The sequence below is a fragment of the Cotesia typhae genome, unplaced genomic scaffold (genome assembly GCF_013202065.1).
Source record: "Cotesia typhae breed Kobodo isofemale line unplaced genomic scaffold, CoteBio_Ctyphae scaffold_13, whole genome shotgun sequence".
NCBI lineage: Eukaryota > Metazoa > Arthropoda > Insecta > Hymenoptera > Braconidae > Cotesia > Cotesia typhae.
Window position 1 is genome coordinate 18,240,158 of NW_027423774.1, and position 26,525 is coordinate 18,266,682.

General features: G+C 31.7%; 1 non-coding gene across 1 annotated transcript; it reads right to left on the reverse strand.

The window, feature by feature from the left end:
• Positions 1-24,573: 24,573 nt before the first annotated feature.
• Positions 24,574-24,645, reverse strand: Trnad-guc (transfer RNA aspartic acid (anticodon GUC)). The gene has a single exon. It is a non-coding gene; the product is annotated as a tRNA-Asp (tRNA).
• Between the last annotated feature and the right edge of the window lie 1,880 nt (positions 24,646-26,525).

Here is a 26,525-nt window from a genome sequence, read left to right on the forward strand (position 1 = left end):
TGACATTAAATTAACTCACCGCGTTAAATCGTCTAGGATCGTTAATACTTATTAACAACACACTAATTAATTAATTAATTTAATATTATTATATTTTTCACACCTTTACCCCAGCTTGAGCGCGAGTTTCATGCATAAATGCCGGCGAATAATTTCAGGGACCAAAAAATGTAAAAATATTTTCTTTTAATTATCCGTAGTTTTTTTTTTTAGTATTTTCCATTGATACTCGCAGCGAAAACAATTTAAACAAAGAGAGGGACAAAAGTGAGTATTACGGTGTAGATATGTGTATATATCAGTTATAGGGTGAGGAAGGGTACCATCAGGAGCGGCGGGTGGGCGCGGAGGGCTTACTAGAGCGTTGAAAATTGAAAATTCAAAATGGCCGATATTTCCGGTCGAAGGAATTAAAACAAAAAGTTGCCCGACGTTCATTATGACATGCATCGGTGTATATAGCTGCACTGTGATTTGCGGTCTTTCATTCGTTGCAGAACGCACTCTCAGTGTCCCACACGGTATAGAGAGTACCTCTATACGTACAGAGTGAGCCTCTCTCTGGCGATCACGATGTCTATGTTATGTCTGACACAAAAAGCGGACGCACGTAGGTACATTTCACCCACCTACTCACACATGACACATCATACCTACATGTGTGTCCCTCTACTCTCTATCAAAACTCGCGTTTATTGTCGCACCATTCTATAAAACCTGGTGTATAATACACCTATAACATATAACATATACCATGTTGCAGCCAACATTTATACATTGCCAGGGATATCAGCTATTATTTGCCCCGCAGGATGTCCGCTCATATGCACCGACTTTTCATCATATTTCAAAGCTGAATTTTTTTTGCCATAACTTTCAAATAAATACCGCATTCATGGCAAAAATTATTTTCGATAACACCTCCATCTACTTTTCGTTTATTGTCCCCATCCCTTCATATCCACATATCACACATGCATACATATATTTACATGTAAATATATAAATAATAACACAGTGTACCCGGATTCGACGTTTGACTATTTTATGATTTTTGCACAATGGTTACCCGCGGGTCTTTTGTGCAAAAATTATCAACACGTCACACAATCATTAAACAAGGATAGCCATTGTTATTCATCCTATTTTCATATATATGTCCTGGAGATATCTCAGTGTATTATGCAGGCAGCCGATCAGTCGAGTGTTGGATACAAAGAATAATTCATTTCATTGAACATCGAGCTTCGACATCGACATCTGGTAAAAACACACATGAGTTTGTTGATAATTCGCAGTGACATAATTACTAACAAACATCCACATCCACATCCATAGCTCATCTGTATCATAGGCAGGTAAACAAATGTATCTCCATTAAATGAAATGAAATGTCAGGTGTGTATATTGTAAATATGGATGTATTTGCTCTTGTATAACTTTGTATCTTTATAGGCCAGAAAACACTCGGGATCTATTTCGAATTCAAAAGGACTGGACTGTATACAGTCTTTTTTATCACGGCATTGATGTAAAGCCACTTTGTACTTAGCGATAGCTTTAATGGCTCAAACGGTTTATTTTTACAGTGGAACAATGCGTAAGTGATAGGGGATCTTAACTATTTTATTTGTCTTTCGAGAAAATATACACTCAATAAGGAGCTAATGTACCCATTGATTCGGGTTACTGATTTTTATTCATCTCATTTCAATGGAATACTGAAACTACAGAATAGAAATAATGAGTTTGGTGGTATATTTATGGATTCGGATTATTACTGCCATTTACATACAAATTAAATGTGTTTATGCTTGTGAAGATCTGGAAATGTTTTATGAATTCTTGGTCGTGTTTCCAAAGAAGGCTAAAGAGCTGGCTGTTAAAATTTAATTTTATAAAAATTCGTATGATTTTATCTGTCCAAAAATCTAGTGTGGAAGAAAGCAGGTGTGTCAATATTGTATTCAGCGAGTTATACTACGGAATGTACAAGCAAAAAATTTTTCCATAAAAGTATGAGTGAGTTGTAATAAAGAAACATAATGCGGACCTCCCATTATTGTCGCTAGAAAAATGCCACGATTACCAACCTCTTAATCGCTTGTACGAAGCCCTTCCTAATAGGGAAAAATAACTTGGGTATGGATGGAAAACAATGATCATAAAATTGTGAAGCGTGCGCAGGTAAAGCAGCAGGTAGCTTTTAATATTTTGTTCGATGGTCAATTTTTTATTTTTTGTTTGTAGAATTAAAAGAACTCATTTTTGTCGGAACAAAAATAAATCAAATATTTTTAATAAATAATTGTAATTTTTTCCTCCTCAAGAAAAAGTGGGCTTGTATTATTAGCATGTTTGTTATATTTTGTAGAATGAGTGGATGAGGAATTGCTAGTCTGTTGCGGTGATCAGCTGCTGCATATATATGTACCATGTATTTAATGGCAAACGGTTGTTAAGGTTGTTGATGTTTTGGTGGAAGCAAGAAGAATCGTACTGCAGTATATATTTTAGTAATGAATCCATAGCCTGAGGCTACCACGCGACCACTAAATTGCTTCTTTTGTGTGTGGTTTTCTTTGAGTAAGCGATATGATGATTTCGCGTAACACGATTGTAGTAAATGTTACCGTTTGTAGTGGTTTACTTAAATAAACTGCAGCAATATAATGTTGTAAAATGGATTTTAGTTTTATGGAAGTGTATAATGAGATAATTTGAAACTTTTAATGTAATTTTCAACTAAATTTTTTGTATGATGATTTTATAAAAATAATACACTATTTTTTTAGCGTCTTATACAAAATTATCATTAAAGCCAGTTTTGTAATCGTTTAAAAAAATAAATTTTTCAAAAAAATATTATTGCAGCGATTGTTTTCAAATTTGAACCATACTTATACTTATTTCAATTAAATATAGAAATTTTTTCGAATAAAAATCTTCAATTTCCTTTAAACTAGACGGAAAAACACAAATTACACGACTCTACAAAAAAAATTTTCGTTCTTTGTCCTAAAGTTTATACTATTATTTTCCAGTTAGTTATGCACAAAAACGAAAAGAAAATATCTTTTTTCGGTATAAAGTTTGCTTTTGTGATAGTTATAATAATAATACTCATTTTTCAATTTTTTCATAAATTTTAATTGATTTTAATATTTTTAAAAAGACCGCGCGGTGAGAGTGGGGTATTAACATTTACACTGTGCCGCTAGATGGCACCCGAGTGATAAACAACCATCAGGTGTTATTTACAAGCCCAGAATAACTTAAAATGTCATCACGAAAGTGCAAATACGATGCTGATGCATTTTGTTTTATATGTGGTCAATTTATTAAAGTTCGAGACGTGAAATATGAACTAAAGACATCTCACGTTCTCTGTGAAGCCTATGAAGCATATTTTGACTGTCCTGTACGGAATCAAGATAAGCCATGGGCTCCACATGTTGCTTGTAGTTATTGTAAAAGGTGTTTAGAAGGTAAGCAATTTTTATTTAATTAAGCGATGAATCCAAAATAATAGACATATTAATTTTTATTTTTATATTTTTAGGTTGGTATCGAGGTGAGAAAAGGTCTATGAAATTTGCAATACCAAGGATTTGGCGAGAACCAAAAGACCATATTACTGACTGCTACTTTTGTATGGTGAATCCGAGTAAAAGACGTAGAGGTAAAAATGCAAAACCTATTGAATATCCTGACCTCGAATCTTCTTCTGCTCCAATTGCTCACGACCTGACACGACCAGTACCTGATCCACCAAAAAAATTATCGCAGAAAAGTAGCTCATCTTTTAGTTCTTATAAAAGTAATTCCGATAAGGAGTGTTTGCCTACACCTGAACAACCAAAACACTATCTCATTACTTCAGAAGATTTTAACGATCTAATTAGAGATTTAAATTTGCCAAAAAATAAAGCAGAGCTTCTAGGCTCTCGGTTAAAATAGTGGAATTTGCTTGATGATGTTAAGATCACGGATCAGCGGACTAGGCATGAAATGTTTGCAACGTTTTTCACGAAGGAAGATGGACTTTGTTTTTGTAATGACATTAAAGGTATGTTTGAAGCAATTGGCATACCCTGTGTCACTAGCGAATGGCGTTTATTCATTGACAGCTCTACAAAAAGTTTAAAAGCAGTTCTATTGCACAACGGAAATAAATTTCCGTCTCTTCCAATTGTTCACTCAGTACATCTTAAAGAAAATTATGAAAGTGTCAAAATTTTGCTTGAATCTGTAAAGTATCGTGAGTATAACTGGGAGCTGATTGGAGATTTTAAAATGGTGGGATTTTTAATGGGGCTACAGGGTGGATATACAAAGTATCCGTGTTATTTGTGCTTGTGGGATAGCAGAGCGGATTCTAAACACTATATTCAACGGTCATGGCCTGTAAGAACAGAATTGTGTGTCGGAAAACAGAACGTCAAATTTGAGCCGATTGTTGAAGCGGAAAAGGTGTTAATGCCGCCTTTGCACATTAAGTTAGGGTTGATGAAACAATTTGTTTAAAAAATGGATGAAACTTCAGAAGCTTTTGGATACTTAAAAAAATTTTTTCCGAAGTTATCGGAAGCAAAGGTTAAAGCTGGGGTTTTTGTTGGTCCGCAAATAAGACAGATTTTCGCGGATGAAAAATTTCCAACGTTGCTGAATCGTACTCAAAAAGCAAGTTGGAACAGTTTTAAAGCAGTAGTTTCTGGATTTTTAGGAAATAATAAAGCTGAGAACTACGAAAAGTTGGTTGAGGATATGCTTACAAATTTTAAGGCCATGGGCTGCAGGATGTCATTAAAAGTACATATGCTTCATGCTCATTTGGATAAATTTAAAAACAATATGGGAGCCTATTCCGAAGAGCAAGGAGTACGTTTCCATCAGGACATCATGAATTTTGAACAACGCTATCAAGGCCAATACAATGAAAACATGATGGGCGACTATATTTGGGGTTTATTGAGAGAAAGTAGCTATGAACATAAAAGAAAAAGTAAAAGTGTGCACTTTTAAGTTATTTTCCACTTTTCTGTAAGCTAATTTGATAGTAAAACTTAATAAAAATAATAAACATTTTGATTTCAATAGTTTTATTTTCAATCAAAAATTAAAATCCGAGATTTTTAAAAATTTCGTTCAATCAGTCTTCTAAGCACAAAAGCAAAGTTTTTCATGCCATATATTTTTTTTCCGTCTTATTACGACCTAAACTACCGAAATTTAATGCTTTGCAATCAAAGTCAAATTTCATGTTGACCCGTGTTATTTTAAAAAACAATCAATGGATAGTAAATATGATTTCTTACAGTAATTCCAGCTATGCAAAGATATTTCTTATAGCATGACCTAAAGTAAAATAATTAAAATTGGAAAATATTATAGCCTTAAAAAATAGTTCTAAATAACGTTGAAAATTTTAATGATTTTTGGCATATCACAATTAAAATTTTTTGAATAAAAGAACTGAAAGGTAATTATATAAAGATTTAAGAACTTAGAACGAAAAAAAAATCATGTTGATCGGATTTATTATCGAGCCAGCAGTTCAGAAAGTTTTAAAAAAAAAGTTCGTCCAAAAGTTCCTTTAAAAGACTGCAGCTCAAAAATGATTAATTATACAAATTTTAGTATTTTATTTTTATAAATTTAAACGATTACAAAGAATAATGCAGAGAATCTTTCAAAAATTTAGACTAATGGTGTCCCTTAAAAATTCAGATATTTTTTCTAAATTTTGTATACATTTTATGAATTAAAAAAATTGAAAAATGTAACTGAGTTATTTTCAATAAAGTATCAAATAACATGTTGTAATTTATGACATAAATGTAAATAATTATAATTATTCAGGACAATTCCATAAAACCCAAAAAAAAAAGTAATTTAGAGATAAAACCGAAAGAGGGAAGCATATAAACAGGAGTAAACTCGAGTGCAGAACGACGGTATAGCAGAATTAATGGAATTTAGTCAGTGCTTTGCTATTCAACTGAGTAGAGATTTAAGATACTTTTGAACTTGTTTGCAGTACCTACTCTATTTTCTCAGAGTAGTCAGTAGTCAGTAGTCAGTAGCAAGAGTAGAGAAAAGGGGTTGGATTGCAGTTAAAGTTTAAACAACCGGAACGAGGATCGAGGATGCTTTAAAAGAGCCGACGACAGTGCCCCCGACATCCTTGTCAATTAACAGAGACACCGTGCTGCTGGTAATCTTTCCAGTATCCTTTTCCAATTTACAATACCGCACTGAGAAATACTATTTCTAGTGCAGTGCACCGTGATATAAAATATAAAGCAAACTGAGATAGAGATAGAGAGAGAGTACATGGAAATCTCTTGTCACTGGTTTAACATTTAAAAATTAAAAAACCGTCTCTTCGCTCCATATTCCAGTTTATCCATTACCATTTAGTATCGCTCGAATAAAATCGCGCGTCGCTGATGTTACGAACAATAGTCTAGTTTTGCAGATAATTCAGCGGGACCAGTAGCGGTAACAATGGCCATCATGATTCTCGTGAGCGAAAATAAAAAAGGATGAAAAAAAAAACAAATTCGTCCCTGCTATCGTTCGTTTCCGATTTATACATATAATACGTACGCCGATGGAATCTCCAAAGCGCTTTGACTTTTTGTCTCCCTTACTCTTTTAGTGTCCCCTGTTGTTGACATTATCGGGGGACGTTTTTTTACCCATTTACCCTGTACTGCTGTTATGTACTGTGCAGTAGTCTATATTATATTATTCGATTAGAGATTGTCGCGCGTTTGCATTTAATTCCGAGTGTACCTACACAACAGTGACAGCCGAATAAAAAATCAGCGTTTCGCTATCTCCAGCCTTTGATGTTCCACTTAACTTAATAATTCGTTTGACCTCGTCTAAAAATACGAATTCAAACTCAGATACCACTGCACGCACCAGATAATTATCACTGAACTTCAGTCCTTAAATTTAAATAAATAATAAAATATGTGAAAACATTACGAACTGTAAGTGAAGGCTAATACATTTTTTTTTTTTTTTTTTTTTTTGGAATAACAGTAAGAAGTAGCTTTATCTCGCAGGTCATTACTAAAAACTGTTACATATGAATATAAATATATAATGTCTATGTCTATGTCTATGCATGCATATCTAAGTCTATATCTTTTCGTTAATATGTGTGTAGGTGTTTGTATATGTGTATGTATATGTATATGGCCTCGAGATAGCCACCAGATAAATGTATTACAGCTAGACGAAGGATCGCGTGAGGGTTTCGCGCCGTACGGTTAGTTATCTAGATTATTATCTCGCCGGTTTATCGGTAATATATCGAGGGCAAGCATTAGTTTTTGCTTGGCGGATGGCACACGCCATTCTACTCTAAGGCCTCGCGCTTCGCTTTAAATTATTCATTATATACTGATCGAGTAATTCTCCAAGCGAGCTATATATATATTTATGGATATACGATAATATATGGATAGAGAGAGTCAGCCCAGAGAAATTTTGTTTGAGTGAACAGTAAATTAGGGATAATGTGAAGGATCAATTGGGACGTTTTGTCCAGTCATTTTTATTTAATATTATACATAGTACCTTTTTTTTTAATCATTATCCTGATTATTATTGTTTTGCTTTGTTTTTATTGTGACTATTAAAAAAGACAAAGAATAATTAAACCACTAAGTATTCTATTAAGGTGGGCTTTAAAAAGGAATTATTTTTTTATGTTGATTAAAATCCTCGATAGCGAAATGTGTAATCGTCGCGTGATGACGAGGCGTGGGCGACTTTTATCCCCCAAACTACCCCTTTGCGCTTTATACACATTGTATGTTGTGTCCACTGAAACATGCAGTGCCTTAATATTAAAATTCACTCATTTATTATTATGATTAGAAGCCTGGTTATAAATACTCTTGTGGTGGCTTAAAAAAATTGTCGTCTGGAATAAATTCACTTTTTTATAATTATCGCCTTGTGTCTAATGCTTAAAAGAGCTTGTAGGTTATTAAATTCTTTCTTCAAAATCTACGGAAAGGTTAAACGCGAAAATTAGGTGTTAAATTTCAAGATACTGAATTACTTTATTCTTAAGAAATTAATTTTTTTTTCTGTAAACAATATGATCTACAATTTATCTTAGTAATAAATAATAAAGCAGATGGGCTTTCTAAATTTTAACTAAATTAGTCTGGATTAATTTACCGTAATGAAGCTGAAAAAAATTAAGAAAACTCTGCACTACCCCTACTACTACTTCTACAGAATCGTGTTAAAAAAGAAAAAAAATGAGAAAAATATCTAAAAAAAAAAAAGGCCGTCGATTAGTCTTATTGTCTGTGAAATCGGCGCCAGTGTCCTGCAAAGTGGTACGCACTTTTTGTCACTCTCTATCTGTAGTACGCTACTCAAGAAAAACTTTGTTCAAAAAACTTAACGACCGAGCGTAGCAGGTCCTTATGTAACAGCACGAGACTGCTATTAATACAGAAAGACACGGGACTGGACACTAGTAAAAAAAAAAGTCTGGAGCGACTGATTTAAGGCCTAACCCTAAAAGTATCCCTTCTAAATCTTTTCTTTTAAACAAAGCCGGCTTTTTTTGTTTATTGCGCCCTTAACATCAAGGAGGAACAATGCGCCAAGCGTAATCTGTATCTCGCCTCCTAATCCAAAGGTGACATTGTCTTTTGAGGTTGTTAAGTCACCGAGATTTAATATTTTATGACCCTACAATTCAATTCTGTTTTTGTGTTTTTAATATCATTGTGATTTAAAAATTTTGCGGCTTAAATCAAAAAGAATTTTGTCTTTTGATGAATAATTATTTTAATGCCTTAGTATATAAATTGGTCATTAGAGTAAAGCAAAAAAAAATCTTTATTTTTTTTTAGCTTGAGAGGGGAGGGTAAAATTTGTAACTTATAAAAAAAAAAAAAAAAAATTTTACAACAGAAAAAAAATTTTTTAACATTTTGAGGTGGCCCACTGATTGTAAAAATGAATAATAATAACAAAAAATTTGAGTAAATAATAACATAAAAAAATTGTCCATAAAATAAAAGTATGTGATTTAGACCGCGAGTCACAGAGTTCGTGGTGAGCTTTAACGCTTACCGACAAATACAACTTACGTTACATAGACTCAGTAGTGAACCTCAACAACGTAGAGCGATCACGCCAACCCCTCGTTAAGTCATAACTTACCCCCCGGACTTGCGTAAGCTAAATTCCCGCCCCGGATGGTGGAAACCTTCTCTTCAACCAAACCATGCTTCATTCTCTCTCTCTCTCTCTCTCTCTCTCTCTCTCTCTCTCTCGCTCTATCCATAAAAATCCCTTCTACTTTTACTTGATCGCTGTACTGTCCACGAATTACAAAATATGCTCGTTAAAACACGTACCCTTCATTGTTCTTGATTCAGCATATCGCGTTACCTTGAATAGCTAATCATGAGTATAACTCTTTTTCATTATTATTTTATCATTATCACTAACACATTTAAGGTTTTTTTTTTCGTTCTCAATGTCAAGATATCGTGCTGTCTTATATATAAATTTTCAGCTCTACCCAACACCTTTAATGTTTAATATAAAAAAATATAATGACAGAAAATCATTATTTTCAAACTATAAATTTAACGATAGTGTGAAATTTTTTTTAGGCATTTTTTATGTAGAAAATGTTTTGTTAAAAATTATTAAAAAAAAATTTTCCAAATTTTAATCTTTTAAAAAAATTAATCATATTTATTTATAATATTTTATTCGTGAAATCATTTTAATTTTATGACTTGAAATGTCTTTTAGCATAAAAAAAATTATACTAAAAAAAATGAATATAAGTAATAAAAGTAATGCTAATTAAAACTAAAAAAGAGAAATCTTAATTTTTAAAAATCCGTTATTTTCACGGAGTATTAAATCCAAGTTGCCCGTCCGCGCGTTATGTTTCCGGCGTAATTATAGAGGCATGTCCGTACAGTATTTTATGGGATTGTGTTAAAAGACGATCAAGTAAAAGTATTCACAGAAGAATAAAGTTAAGTGCCCAAGTCAATGCTTCTGAATAAATATATGAGTTAATAATACAACAACTAATTCAGGTAAAGAGTAGAAGAAGAAGAAACAATTTAGTAGGGAGGCTCCGCACTTAATAACTTTTTTCTTCAACTTATAATATATTTAAATGTGAATTACATAATTATCCAAGCATTGTTTGGCTTTCATTATACCCTCTCGACTTTACATTCATAAATATCAAGGCATATATCTATTTCACGCATTGCAAACGTTCAGCTGTGCTTATGTAAATGAATCCTACTCAAGTAGTATTATAAATATTCTTATATATGTTTACGAGTGAGAGAAAATTACACGTGCTGGAAGTGGAGTCGGGACGAGCCAACCGAGAAGACGGATTTATTTGTCATCTTTTTATTTAAAAGTGGTAGTTTGTAAACAACAATTGTAAATAAATTCTTGATAGTTTTTAATAGTTATATTCTCATTATCTTTGCAAACAATACCTTCTTTTTATGCCGACTATTTATTTATTTATTCATTATCACTATCTTGTACTTTAGTACTGAGGATCCTCGGCAAACGTTAGAGTATCGCAGATAAGGGCGAAAAAATAATTGTCGAGAAGTGTATCTGTATTTTATATCACAGAACATGAGATTATTTTTTATGATTTTATTAACTTAACTAATCTATAAATTATTAAGAAAATTTTGAGAGGCAATTGATTATTGTATTGTAAGTTTTAATATTTATTATATGTAGATAATAAACTTTTTTAATGCTATACGTCTGGTAATAAATTTATTAAAAAAATTTTTTATTTTTATAAATGATTTGTAACAAAGGCGATAACTCAAAATAACTTATTGCTAAATTATTCCTTCTATCTGCTACTGCTTTGGGAATTCAACGAATATCAACCAAATGGGAGAGAAATGGTTTATAAATGAGCGTCTTATGATTTTAGAAACTTGAAAATAATTCAAGAGAATAAATTCTTGAGACAAGAAAAATTTACTTAAATCAAAACTAATTTCTTGACTCAAAAATTTGTTCTCTTGACTCAAGAAAATTATTTTCTTCAAAATGGTATTCTTGGTTCAAGATTTTGGCTCTTGAGTCAAGTTAATTTTTTTATCAGTGTATGTAAAAATACCAAAGACGGTTTAAATTAAAAATCTCATTTTATTTTCTAAAGTAGTGCAAATGTATATTAAGATTACGAAAAATTTTTTAAGTTGAGTAAACAGAAAACGGGCAACGAAATTGATAAATAAATCATAAAGCCAGTAAAAGAACGAATGAAAAAAGTAAACAAATATATATTGAACTCGTGTTATAATTATTGAGCTCGCAATGCACCCCTTGAATATCTCGCGGCATAATAAGACTGCAGTCGAGTTCTCGCGCCCTCCCACCGTTAATCTGATTAGACTGAAATTTTTTAAAACCGACACGAATGCAACGCAGACTCAGGAGAGAGAAAGAGAGAGAAGAGAAAAGGGGAAGGGGATTAAAGTAAGCATAAACATTATGATCGGGTCCAACATAAATATATCTGAAGCAGCTTTGAGGCAAGGAAAGAACGAAACAAGTAAAGAGGGAGATGAATTTTAGTCGGTGGTGTTATTGTTATTGTTAAGGCCCCAGTAGGCCGCGATGCCGATGGGAGTCGGGCTCTTGTAGTGCCGTTTTAATATAATATTATTGGCTATTGATAAATTGTCGATAATGATGGGTTTGGGACGTTATTGCGGGGGTGGAAGAGGAAAGGGAGAACCGGGTCTCTCCCGCGGGACTCTCTCGCACTCTTTCCATCTTCTTCGACGCCGAATATAATGCATCAACATAACACACACCCCAGCTCCCTGCTCATATATATCGATTCACTTTTGCCCCATGCTTATTCACTTGTTCATCCTCAAGCCAACGGCTACAGTTGAATTCTTGTTAAATTCTCTTTTCTCTTCTCTTTTCTCTCTTGTTCTGTACGGTACCCTTCCTTCGTTTCTTCTTACCTATAATGCAAAGGATACGCTCGGTTTACAGCAGACTTGCAGTGATCCTTCAGATTTTAAACAAAAGACCACAGTAAGGTTTTATTTTATTGCTTGTACTTGGAAAAATTTCTATCGATGGAAAACGAGTTTTTAAGCTTGTATTGGAGTTAGAAGCGTTGAATTGTCCAACCAAGATTTTAAAGTTAACAGGTGTAATAATTAATCGTGGTTTCTACTTTTTTTTTTCAATGGTGTATTTACACAAAAAAAAAAAAAAAACATGTGTTAATATAATTTGTTATTAAAAATTATGAAAATTAGTATCTTGTAGTAAATAGAAAATTTTTATGATATTTTCAAATTTTATACAGTTTGGATTATATTTCTGAAATTATGAATCCTTCAAAAATTATTTCAGATTTTTAAATTATCTTTAAAAATTTTAAATTCTATAACACTTGGATATTTTTGAAAATTCAACTCGTTCAAAAATAATTTTTAATATTCACGTTATAAAAAAATAATTAGTCCTTTTTCAAAAATTTATTTGAATAATTTTCCAAAAATATAATCTTTCAAAATTTTAAATTTGATAAAACTTGGATTTTTTGTTTTTCAAAATGTAACTGTCAACAATGATTTTTAACACTTACCCCTTAAAAAATAATTTAACATATTTTTCCAAAAAAATGACCTATCAAAATTGTATAGCATAAATCAGTCATATTTTTCCTTGACATTCATAATTTAAGATTTTTTTTACTCTAAAGATTTTATTCTATTAATACGTCATTTTTAATTAAAAAAATTTTTTTTAACCCCTTAAAAAAAATTTCAAAATCTTCCAAAGATTTGAATCGATTTTTAACTATCTCTATTAAATATAAACTATTTAATATTCTCACGCAATAAATTAAAAAAATCAATTTCAGACAAAAGTAAGGTCATTCTTTTTAAGCGGTGAATTAAACATCAAAAGAATAAAGTCTACAGCAAGAACCAAATTCGACTTTGCTTTTTGACTCGTTAAATTTATTACTGAATGTGAAAGCGGCCGTAACTTTATCAGCGTCCTCGCCAATACAAAGTCAATTAATAAATCGGAATCGGGACGATAACGATGAAGATGAAAGCAACATAAGACAATAAGAGAAGGGGTGGGAGATAAGAGCAAAGAGCAAAGAGTATGAGTTGAATAAGGTGTATATAAACAACGAGTAAAGAAGCTTTATATCTGGTTGGGTTAATTTACAAGAGCGATCGCGATCACGGAGATAAAAGGACGTTGGGATATAATTTAGTGGTAGTCCCCGGTCTACGATCTCCAATCAACCACTTAGCCGACGATGTATTTACGAGGTGTTCTGTAATTTTCTCTAATTCGACGCGCGACTCACGCTTCGTCTTTCTCTGTAGCCAAACGCTAGTTGCAAAGAATAAACGTTTATCCGACGATATGTGTAATATATCATAATATATAATAATCCAGGCAACGTTGTATGGGTCAGTCGTACGCCACCTGAAGGTTCAGGCACACTTATGCTAATCTCCTCGTGCCTACGTTTTAATCTTCATTTATCATTTATCATAACTCATAACTAATAATCACATACATCAATAATCTCTAATGTCTAATTATAATCATTATGATTATGATAATTAATATTAAAAATGATAATAATAACAGTGCATTATTATTTTTTATAAAACTTAAACTCGTATTGGATTATTCCAGATCTGCACGTTGTTAGCCTGTTTTCATTTTACACCGTCTCATATCCTCGCGCCTTTAGTTAAGTCCGAGAGATTAAAAAGTTAATGGGGGGCGTGCTGTGGGGGCGTGCAAGTGTACGTGGTGCTGGAATTTATGTCTGCACCACTGGAGATATTAGTTTCGGGCGAATGCCAATACTTTATTATTGCACTTTTTTTTTATCGTTTTTTTCTTTATATTCCATATTTCAAATGCGTTCTCATATAAACTATGTATAAGTATCTTATGTTATATTGTACGAATACACATACATATACATTGATAAAAATGTTCATTTGATTCAAAAGAAAATATCTTGATCCAAGAAAATTATTTTGAAGAATTTCACTGTTGTTAATGAAGAAGAAAAAATTTTTTTGAGTGACTAAATTTCTGCATTTGAATTCTAAATTTATTTAAATTATAATGGTACATTGATAAAAAATTAACTTCATTCAAAAAAAGTATCTCAAACCAAATAAAAAAATTCTTTTATCAAATAAAATTTATTTAAACGAGAAATTTTTTAGTTGAAAAAATTTTCAGCATTTTTTTAAAACAATCAGACTCTTAAAAATTCCATTCTTAGTGTAAAATCTTGTATGTTTTTTTGTAAGCGTAAAAACATGAAAACAAGAACACTAAATTTGTAATTTTTAATTTTGGAATTAAATATTTGGATTTTTCAAATGTAAAAATAAAAATTACAAAGATTTGTTGACATGGAGCATCAACATCTGATACTAGAAGCAATTTTAAACCTGCTTAAAAAACAATTCTCATAGTTCAATAAGATTTGTAGTCTATAGAGTAGGTGTATAATTATTGAATAGATACCCCGATGCCCTTGAAATTAAAAACAGTTTGGATCCGATGGAATTTAGATTTTTTCAGCCAAAAAGCATGCAGACACTTCCGATCCCTAGACGAGCTGGTCTCATAATCGAGGTAATAAAAAGATTGGTCTTATTTTTCAGTGATGGTCCATCATCCGTAGACTCTTTTTCTCATGTATGTATAGAGTATCCAGAAAGCTATTAATTTCGTGGCACGTCGATTATTACAGTTTTCTCGTTCATTTTATTATATTATTTTTTTTTTTTTTTCGGAATTTAATTGCCGATAATTTATATGAGAAATATTAGATTCGTGCGAAAGTGTATTAATACGAGAGAAGAGAGAGAAAGAAGATGATCATAATTCTGGTCATGTGTGGATACGCAAGATGATGTCGATGCTGTCGATGGGATAGAGAGAAAGAGAGAGAGAAAAGGAGAGTGGAACGTACGGGGGAGGATCTTGAGGATCTTAGTCCGATGATCGTTGCGGGATGGATCGAAAAAGAACCGAGGGCTGTAATTATAGCCAAATATGAAAAGCAAGCCGTAAGATTAATTTTTGTTCGCGAGATTGATGCCGGGATCGAAGGGTATCGAGGAATAATATAATAAAATACAAAATACAACGTACGGGGATAAACGAATATGAACAAGAGTTTACTCGAGAACATGAAAACCAAGACTCGAGCCCAAGTCCAAGCCAAGACTTTTGTGCATCGATGAGAGAATTCAGTTTGCTAAAGCTGATGCTGATGCTTGTGATGCTCAAGGGGAAGAATGGGGGACAACGCCGGGTTCAAGATCGATTCCGCCTACCTTAACGAGATTCCATCCTTCCGTCACTCAAATTAACAATAATAATATGCCAATAATGCCAAATTACGGTGCAACGCAGACCGCCTTTGGGCATTTCTACCACCACACCACTGTACACGATATCTACCCTCTTATGCTTGTGTCGATGTCGATAAAATAATATAATAAAAACAATGTATTCGCACTTTGAATTTTTTTTTTGTATATTCTTGTTCTTACACTGATAGAATAATTTTTTGGATCGAATAATTTAGAACATTTGTTAATGGTGAGAAAATTATTTTGTAGAAAACATATGAATGAAAAATAATCATTGATAATTACCAATTTTTTTTCAATGTGGTTGGCCCTATTTCAACTTACAGTAACTTATACTTCTTAAATTTTTTCAAATTAGCTTTAAAAAAAAAAAGTTTACAATCTAAATTGTCAAAAATTTTATTCAGACATATTAATGAAAAAATTATAAAGAAAAAAGATTGCTTACTTAAAATATTAAAAATAATATCACGATAATTAAAAAAAAAGGTCAAAATTTTGCTGTAATTCTGTTATAAATTTAATTTAATTGTTTTAATTTAATTGAATCAAGTGTTACATTCAATGATTAGTTTTCATAAAATTAATTGTTGTTACTGTAAAATTAATAATTCTGGCAAAATATTATTGGATATTTTTAATTAAGTTAAATTTATCAAATTTGCATGCTATGCTTTTCTAAAAAAATCTTTCAATATCAAAACAATCATAAATACTTGGAGTCTTTTTTAATTAGATTCTTTTAGCGACCCCAAGGAAGCGTTGCGTCTGAGTGACGACAGCAAATAAAAAAACGTTAAAATTTATTTGAAAATAAAAGCAACTTTGATAATTAAATTGGAGAATCGGTTGCTGAGATCACGATACGATAATGCACATGTTCGTGTTACTTTGTTACAGGTATTATACACATATCCAATCCCAATCCCAATCCAATCTGTGTGTCACAATTCCAAGAAATAAAAGTTCTAACCAATTAAATCCTCGGGACAACAAAAAATCTACCTAACTGTGTATAAATATAGTGTGAGAGGAGTGAGGAGTTGGAGAGTTTGTCGAGAGAAACAAAAAGAAAAAAAAAACCAAAAAAGAGAAAGAGAGAGAGGAAAGTCTCAGGTGCAAGCATGGATAAATTTTTTTGAATTTTCGAAGAGTGAGTTTGTGGGACTATCCGTACTATCGCGAATCTCCGGGCAAGTTCAACGCGGATTTATTTGGCAAAAAGTTGTATTCTCTCTCATTCTTCCTCTTTCCTCCGTTGGTCTTTTTTGTTGTTATACTCCTTCTCGCGATTAAACAGCGTACGGAATAAAATGAAATAAAATAAACGGGATAAATGAATAAAAAAAGGAATTATAGGAGGCGCAGCAGCTCACCTCTGCGCGCCAATGAGCCAGAGAAACTAAGGATCCGCGTGTCGATTTGCCGGGCGATTGCCCGTGTCTTGCCTTTTCTTAATTATTCCTTTTCGCTTTTATTTTATTCTTATTCTTATAGTTTATCCTCACTCGCTCCTTCCCTCTTCTCTGGCAGCGTCTTCTTGATAAGTTATTTTTTTTTGTTGATTATTTTTCCGAGAGCGGTACGCTAAAATACTTATTTAACCGATGAGACCGAGGGCTTATTAGGCGCGGTAATTAACTGCGAGTTCTCCTTACTCTCCACGAGTAAGACCAAGTATTATTCCCTGGGTTCAACAATTGAAGACTAAGAAAGAAATCAGTTATCAAGATTATTGTTAATTGTAATGTATTCAACGAATTTGATTTTTAAACTGTTAATTAATTAGAAACAGTGGAAGGAGAAGGAGGAGGGATGAAACAAATGACTTTGGAAATGATAAGATATGATTTTTTGACTATTTTTGTACGTAAGATTAATTGATAATTAATATCAGTTATTTTTAGTAAAATATACATTTGGACGTGTCAATTATAGAATAATCTTATCGTATAAATAAAATTTATGATCTAATTCAAAATGAGAAGTATTTCATGTTCAGTTAAATATTTTTATTATTGAAAAAATGTAATTATTTTATTATTACAAAAAATGTCAAATGAATATACTAATAAAAAATTAAGTTTAATTAAAAAATAATTTCTGAACCAAATAAAAAATTTTGGGGAGTTAAATTTTAGGAATTGAAATTTTTTCTGGCATAAAAATTAATTTTTTTATCAGTATAATAATTTTTTACATTAACTCTATGACTTAAATTTTACGAATTAAAAAAAAATTAAGCTTTTATACTAAGCATTTGTTTCTAAGACTAACTTTACTTCTTTATCCAAAAAAAAAAAAAAAAAAATTATACTTGAATTAAATTTTTTTGGAAGACAAATTGATTTGAAGCAATAAAAATTTTCTTGGTTTGTTCTCCGGAATATTTTCTTCAGTTAAGAAAATTGTTTTTTCAGAGAGAAATTTTTTTTGTGTAATTTTTACCAGATTAACATTTGTGAGAAAAAGTCTTCAAGAAAAATTGTAACAATAAATTTTCATTAGTGTGTTAATTTTTCCAAAAGATAAGATTTAAAATTTTTTTTTTTCAAATTTATTTATATGTTTTAATGTTGACCCACTGATAATTTAAAAAAATAAATTGTTAAAAATTTTAGTATTCACTTCACCAAAAAATGTTTTGCTCTACAAAATGTTCAAGAAAATTAATAAAATATTAATATTAATAAATAAAAAGAAAAATGAGAAAAAAGAAGATTTCTAAAGTTTTTAAGTAAGCAAGCAGGTAGAAATTAAAAGTTATTGGTGGACGGAAAAAAGGCTAGAATTCGGTAAACTGCTATAGCGAATGAATGGATGTGAATGAATAAATAACTGGAATTCTCTCGGAAGAAAAAATGATCAAGTTACGGGTGTTATAAATTATTTAGATAGGAGATTTAATTGATTTGTAGGTGAAGGTGAAGAGAGTGGAGGGTGCTCCAGTTGCCAGATCCCACCCACGGAAGGTAAATAAAATGAGTCCAGTGTGTAGAGTGTGGAGATTTCTGGAAGACAGCTCTCTGCTAGGTTTCCGAGAGAGAGAAAGAAAGCCAAAGGTGAGTCCGACGTCTCAATAAATAAGGTGTTAATTAAATGGGGGATTTTGGTGAATTTATTCCCGTGGCTCTGGACGGTTGTGTCCGTAAATAAGCTGATATTTATAGCCCTTGGCGCGTGCATGCCTTTTAACCGAAGAGCGAACAAAACTACGCGGGATTTTATATATGTGCTGATGGTACGTGACTTGACCTGTGATATATCCCATAGTTGAGATCGAGAGCCCTAGTAGTTTGTTTGATCTTCTCATTTTTTACTTGAGCTTTAGGTATTTATTTTTTTTTGAATTTTAATAAACAACCTCTCTATGAAAAATAACAAAATAATTCTTGTCTCTACTCAAGAAAAAATTTTCATATAACCTTATGGACTCTGACCTGGTCATGCATAACCATGTGCGTGAGAATAAAAAAATAGTTATTTATAAATTTGCAATTTTTTTATTTTCTTTAAAAGTTTGTAGAATATAACTTTAAAGTATAAAAAATTTATAGTTTAATTTGAATAATTTTATCTAAAAATAATTAGAAAAAAATTACGCACCAAGCCATTAAATTAATAGCATGTCATTACTCTCAGCCAATATCAATACCACGACTGATACCAGTAATAAAAGCCAATTTTAAGATAAAAGTTGAGCTAAGTATTTCATTAAACTAATAATTAATAATAGATAATATAAATCCTTAGAAAAGTAAAAACAAAAAATTTTTTTTGATTATATAAAAATTATTTATTTAATTATTAATTATTATTTGATAATTCCTCGCTTAGATAAATTATTTAAAAAAAATGATTTTTGTTTTAGAAATTATAATTTAAACATCATTCTCTGGTAAGGCGAAGATTTAGCGAACATGCGCCTTCTGTTGGAAATTTTCGACACTAAATTTTATTGAAAAAATATATTTATACATATACGATCACATCAGGCCATATACAGACATATCAGACCATATATGGGCATATTGGAACATATCCATATGTGGGGATATATGACCATATCAGAAAATTTTTTTACAGGCACAAAAACAATGATCGAACAAATTTTTACTCACATATCAAATGATAGAAGATCGATAATTCCCATGCACAAAATTGACCGTGCAAAACTCAGTTACTTTCGTCCCACAATACAAGGAAAGAGGATTCAGCTGCCATTCACCATCTTTTTTCATCGTGCATGCGTCCTTTATCCTATATCAATCCGCGTAAAGTAACAAGTAACAAGCAACCGAACCAACAACAACTTAAACGAAAATGGATGAACGGTTGTCGTTCACCACAACTACCAATACCAAAACATAAAATTTTATTTGCAAACATGTACTTGATACGCACAACACACAGCACACAAGGAAAGAAGAAATAACGGGTGATGAAGATGGAGATGGTATAATATTATAGCATGCATAGCCGACAAGTCTTGATCTCAACCTCAACGTTCCCTTTGTCTTCTACCATGCGTATGTATAATAATGTGTAAGTATGTAGACATATATTAAACAAGAAGGATTCCTTACACCTGCTTTTCCAGCTACCTTACACGCGTCCAAACACTCCCTCAATAAGTTTCTTTCTCTCTTTTATTTATAATTTACAATAACAACAATATTATGCACTCTTTTGCTAAATGTTGACTCGTTGAATATGCATTTGACTTATCATTTAGTTATACATTACTGATGGAAGTTTGTTCAGGAAATTGCATTGAGAGTCTTCGCATCATAAAAAATAATTGCCGACAATTCGTTTTATTGTTGCGTTAATTTTAATATTTTGTTGTTGTTTTATTTTTTAAGTACCAAAGAAGGGGTGTGGCATAATTTAATTCAATTTATATTACATATTTATGACATAAATATATCATAATCGTTTTATTTTACCTCATTCGCCATGTTTTCTCCTCGATTTAATTTAATTTTAAGAATTACATACAAAGGTTTACACGAGTGCATGCATCACGATATTATGAACAGCGTTAAGTAACTTGGGATTTGCTTTATTCCGACTTGAGTTTATTTATTCAATTAATTAATCCAACACTTGCGGTGATAAAATATGTAAGCAGTAGCATAAAGGTGTTTGTTATTTTAATTGTAAGTGGAGAAGTTAAACTTGAGTTGAACACAATATGAGTGAGTGTTTTGAAGGCTTAGACTCGAGGGCTCTTGAAGAAGAGGTAGAGGCGCTAAGGTGGATGCTTATGAGGGTCATAATATTTACCATAGCAATAATAACAACAATAACTATCCATAATAAGTGAAGATGATCTGGCAGCAATGACTCGAATATTGACGAACGTTGTCTAGACGTTTTTTTCAGCTCAAGGGTTTTAATGACGGGATGTTTAGTGTCTTATAGAGATCGGGAGCTATCGGTGTAAGAAGTAGTGCAAGAAGTTGTAGAAAAAAAGAGATCACCCGGCACGTACAAACGTCGACAAAACCTCGTGAATTACACCTGCACAGCTGCCCGAAACGCCCGGCAGGTGAATCTTGATTCGCTCACCTGAGCCACTGGTCTCTCGTGTCTTTCTCTCTCGGTATGATTATCGGCGACGTCTTCTTCTCGCCGGGGTACCAGGGAAAAGTCTCTTCCCCCAAGCAGGTGATATCAATCGTGAATATTAACCCCTAAAAGTTGATACTCTGATCGTTTTTTAAACATACTTATTTTAGCAATGATAATCATTGGTTTTTAGTGTTTTGATGAATAAGTTGAAGAAAATCGGTGAAATAGAATGATTTACACCTTTGAAAAAGAAAAAAGGTTAATAGGTATAAAATTTTTTCTATTTTTGTACACTGATAATAAAATTAAGTTGGCTCAAGAGAAAAAATCTTGAACCAAGAAAATGAATTTTAAGAAAAATAGAAAAATTTTAGAGATCAATAAAATTTAATTAAATTAATAAAAATTTCTTGGCTCAAAAATTTTTCAACTTTACTGAAAATCATAACATTCATTAATATGAATGTGCTTGGTGCAAGATTTTTTCTCTTGAATTAATTTAACTTTTTTATCAATGTAAAAAATTAAGAAATAATTATATGAGAATTTAGTTAATATTCTTATAGCATTTTATCCTACTGTATTGATCAATATTCCCTATTACTACATAAGTTCACAACAATAAATAATTAAAAAAAAAAAAAAAGACAATATAAAAGTAAGTAAAAGTTAATTTTAATCAATGAACAAATTGGTTTATAAGTTATAAATAAAATAACAAGTGCAAGATCGTGTTAGCATCTCGATCGGTAAATAAAAAATGTAATCGATCCAATCAGGAAACCGGATAGTAGTTAATCGGGGATATCGATTATTTCTGTCTTTGTCCCCCTTACGATCAAAGCTTTAACGCGGATAGCGGGCCAATCTTTGTAATTATAGACTCGGCGCGCGTCCCATTAGGTTCTTCACTCTGTGAAACCCATGAGAACGAGCTATTTACGTCCAGAAGAGATACGACTTGATGGATAAACCGACACACAACATTTAACCGGGCTCCAGAGCACTACCGATCTCATATATACCCTGCCCCAACTAAATCCAAGATCCACCGTGATGACCACCAGCGAGACTCGATCATCGCCTTGCTTCTTTTCATCACTTCATTATCGACCAGAATTTTTATTTGACCTATCGTCCGTGTCCGACAACCGGCAAATTTTCTTTTTTTTAACCTCTTATGCTCCAAGTTATGCACAATCAAGTAATCATCATTTTATAAAAATTAAAAAATTATTTATGGTGATTTTTCTTCTTTCTTATAAATGTGTCACAAAAATAATTTTTATCAAGTCATATCAGAACATATCTGGCATGATAAGTGTTCATATGTATGTCTGATATACCCATGTATGTCTTTATACAACCAATTTTTATATCAGGCTATCTATAAGCATATAAGAACATATCAAAAATTATATATAGGCAATTATGACCATATCAAACCATCTGTGATCATTCTAAGTTACATCACGACACATTGAACCTGATATGACCATATCAAGGGTATATATGAACATATAAGGTCATGTGACAGATAAGGACATATGTGACCATATCAGAAAAATTTTTTTTGTGACATATTCATATAAATTATGAAATTCTGAGATTAATAATCAGTCCATCTATTTATTGTTTTTATCATTATTTATTATTGCTGTTGCTAACAAGGACAAGGTTTTTCATGCGCACGATACACGATGCTCGTTACTTTTGATCTACTTAGTGAAGAAGCTCGAGAGAACAGGAAGTAACTTGTAAATTGTCGAGTCGCGACGGCGGTTTATCGCGCGAACAAGTGTGTGGGCAGAACGAAACGGAAGGTGAATACTGTGTGGTGTATAGTCGCGTTGCATGGAACCAGACGATCCTTTTTCCATGTGCAGGAAGACCTGTCATGTACTTACCTGTTTACTTACATACATATAAATGTATATATGGATATTTACATGTACCACGTACGAATATCGTATACGTTTGTATATATCATCGGACATCAGACAGCAGACATCAAACGCATGAATGAAAAAGTTTAAAAGCTCATATGCATGCTACGGGCTACGGGATATGCCCAACACACGTCTCAGCTAATCTAATTTACTTCAAACGAGATAAAGGACTCGTTCACCGTGACCGCTTGGTGTATGCATGTTAATGCTGCTTTTAATTTACAGGTTGGGGTGTGGGAAGGACGAAAATCTATTTGCTTCAACAACATTTTATAGTTGTTAACATAAACATTTATACTTATATTTATAATTCATCATAATTAGAGTGGCGCAAAAATTTTGGAAGAATTTTTGTTTTTTTGAGCTTCCTGCAAAATTATGTAAGTTTAACATGTTTTGAGAGCCATTTGATTTCCAAAAATAAGCTTCATAAATAAATTTGAGGGTTCGTAAAAGATTTTGAAAAATTTTGAGCAACTTTTAGAGAATGAAATTTTTAAAAGTCTTGTACGGACCCTCAAATTTATTTATGAAGCTGATTTTTGGAAGAAACTCAAAAAGAGAGTTGGTTATTTTACGCCACTCTTATGATTATATTTACCAGTATTTTTCAATAAATACCAATTTTGTATTGTTGAATACAAACATACAGACAATATAAAAAAATGTCTGCTCTGATAATTGTAGACAATTACTAAATCACACATAATATCCGCACAATCTATTTCCTACTCTAAATACGTTATTCTCAAATGTAATTGCTACTATTAATTTGTACAAATTATTAATTTGCATTTACACTCTGTTAATTTTTAATATGAAGTGTCTATGAATAAAATTTAAGAAAAAAAAACGTATTTAATTTATATTGAGCTATTTGGCAAAATATCTTTATGGTTGATTGATGATTAAATATTAAAGTTTATTTTGAACGTTACAAATGAAGCAAGTAAAAAAATAATGACCATCGGCAGAGAATGACATATAGGAAACGAGTGGGGAAATTAATAGCTTTTTTTCTTTAATGTGTTGATATAATAAATGAGCATGCAAAGAATATATCAATCAAAATAATCGAGTGCCGCCTATTCACAATTATCAGGTAGTTGCGTGGCTCATGTATGTAATCAAATTACGTCATCCTGGTAGAAAGTATCTTGAACTTGTCCGAATACTTATGATGCATGGTAGTCACTTTATACATATACTATACTGTACAGTTTATGTATAGTGCTCGTAAGACAGCGATTATACTTTCAGCTATAGTACTGTCTGTTTAAGTCAGACATTACGCTGTCGGTGTAGATAATATAATTTCGGTGTATATAAACTATTATCAATAGTTTTTGATATAATATTTTCGAGAATGTTCGATACTTGACGAAACTAACGTAAGGTTATGTTATCATTAATATTGGCTTATGACACAATGCCATAGTGTGATTTTGATCGTATTTTTATCGTTGAAATACCTTGCAGAGGATGATTGTTGAAATAATAAATAATTGTTGATAAAAAAAATCGTTGTTTTTATTATTTATGGTTCGAAATGAAAAAAAAAAAAAAGAAATCTCTCCGGCGGGGAATCGAACCCCGGTCTCCCGCGTGACAGGCGGGGATACTGACCACTATACTACCGAAGAATACATTACTTGTAACAGCTAAGTTACTAAATAAAGTGAGAAAAACATCCCGGAATCGATATGCCATATACTGTTTAGTTAAAGTCCAGACATTGGCTTTTTTCCTATTTTTTTTATTTAAATTGTTTAATTAATCTTATTTTTTGTTAATTACTCAAAATTTTAATTATTTACTTTCAATTGTACAATTGAACCAATTTTAATTAAGCTAATCCAATTTTTTATTGATTAATACAATTTTTAATTAGTTAATCGAATTTTTACTATAAAGCCCGGAAAGAAGGGCCATCCTTCTGAAAAAAAAATTTGAAAAAGAAATAGTCGGACTCGGATGGAACATGATAACCAATCGAACCTTTTTCACATGGAATGGACTCAACACATCAACAATAACGTTTAAAATAGTAGAAAGACTAATGCAAGGCCTGGTAAACTCACCGATCCTGTTCAATATTTACACGTTTGACGTCATAAACTCCTAGAAGCTTAATGAAAACAACGACACGCACTCCATAGCTTGTGCAGACGACACAATATTTTATGTCGCCGAAGATACACCTGAAGAAATTCAACCCAAACTAGAAAATATAGTCAACAACATCAATAAGGACTATGCAATATGGAATCTTAGAGTTAATCCCGACAAATGTGTATCCATCTTATGGAGACAACCATCTAGAGAGATTAGCCAAAAAAAAAGGAAGCAAGCCGAAGAATTCATAATTACCACGCGCAAACCAGGAACAAATCTAATAGCAATAATTCAAGTCATAAATAATATACTACCAAAGAATACATTATTCGTGACAGCTGAGTTACTAAATTGGCTTTTTTCCTATTTATTTTAATTAAAGTGTTTATTGTCTTAAAAGATAATAAGATTAATAAATCTTTATAATATGGTAGAAAATACAATAGAGACAAAAATGGATTTTAATTCGAATCTGAATGTTTTAGAACAATGCGATCTTGTAAAAGTAAAAAATGAAAATTTACCATTACATTCTATTTTTATACATTCATTTTAGAAGTATTTAGATATTAAAAATCATTGAATAATTTAAAATATTAACGAACAAATTTTTTCAATGAGATGTCTGCAATTGAATAGTCAAAAATTTAATTTAAAAGTTACTTTGACTAAAAAGTAAAAAGTAAAAAGTAGAACGAAATGAAAGAAATAATACATTCAATCAAATCTGACCTACACAAAAATCTGCATAAAATTATATCTTAAATAGAACTTAATTACTCAGTCTACCGCTTCGCAAATGCGAACCCTGAGCTATTTGTCGCCACCTATCAACCGTTGTCGAACTATTTCATTGCTGTCTTTTCGAGACTCAAAGAATTCCACATTGAATATTTTGTCATCTCACTAAAATAAATATATTTTACCTGACACAAACCCAAAAACTAATAATTATCAACAGACAAGAGTTTAAAATCTGAATTCTGAAGAAATGAAGAAATTATAGAGGGTGAGAATTTTCTAAACTACGGAGAGGAAAGACAGGTGACAAGATATTTTGTCCCTAAATTGATAAATTTTATTTTATAAATCCGGATGTGGAATAAAAAAAATATCGAGTCGAGAGGCAGGTGAATGTCGGTAGACAGTAAATTGTCGGTTAAGCGACTCATTGATGAATTTTGAATTTTTTCTATCCTCCATTTACACTTAATATATTCTGACGTTTACAAGTTAATAATAAGCGGCTGAAGGTCCAAAAAAGGTTCGAGCTTTTCCTCGATTTGGAAAATAAATTTTATAAAATACATAACTAATGAGTCTCGGAAGCAGATGTTTTTTCTTTCCACCTCATAAATTCTTTCGCTGATGTCTTTCGTTTCTGTAATCGGTGAAAAACAGAAAAACT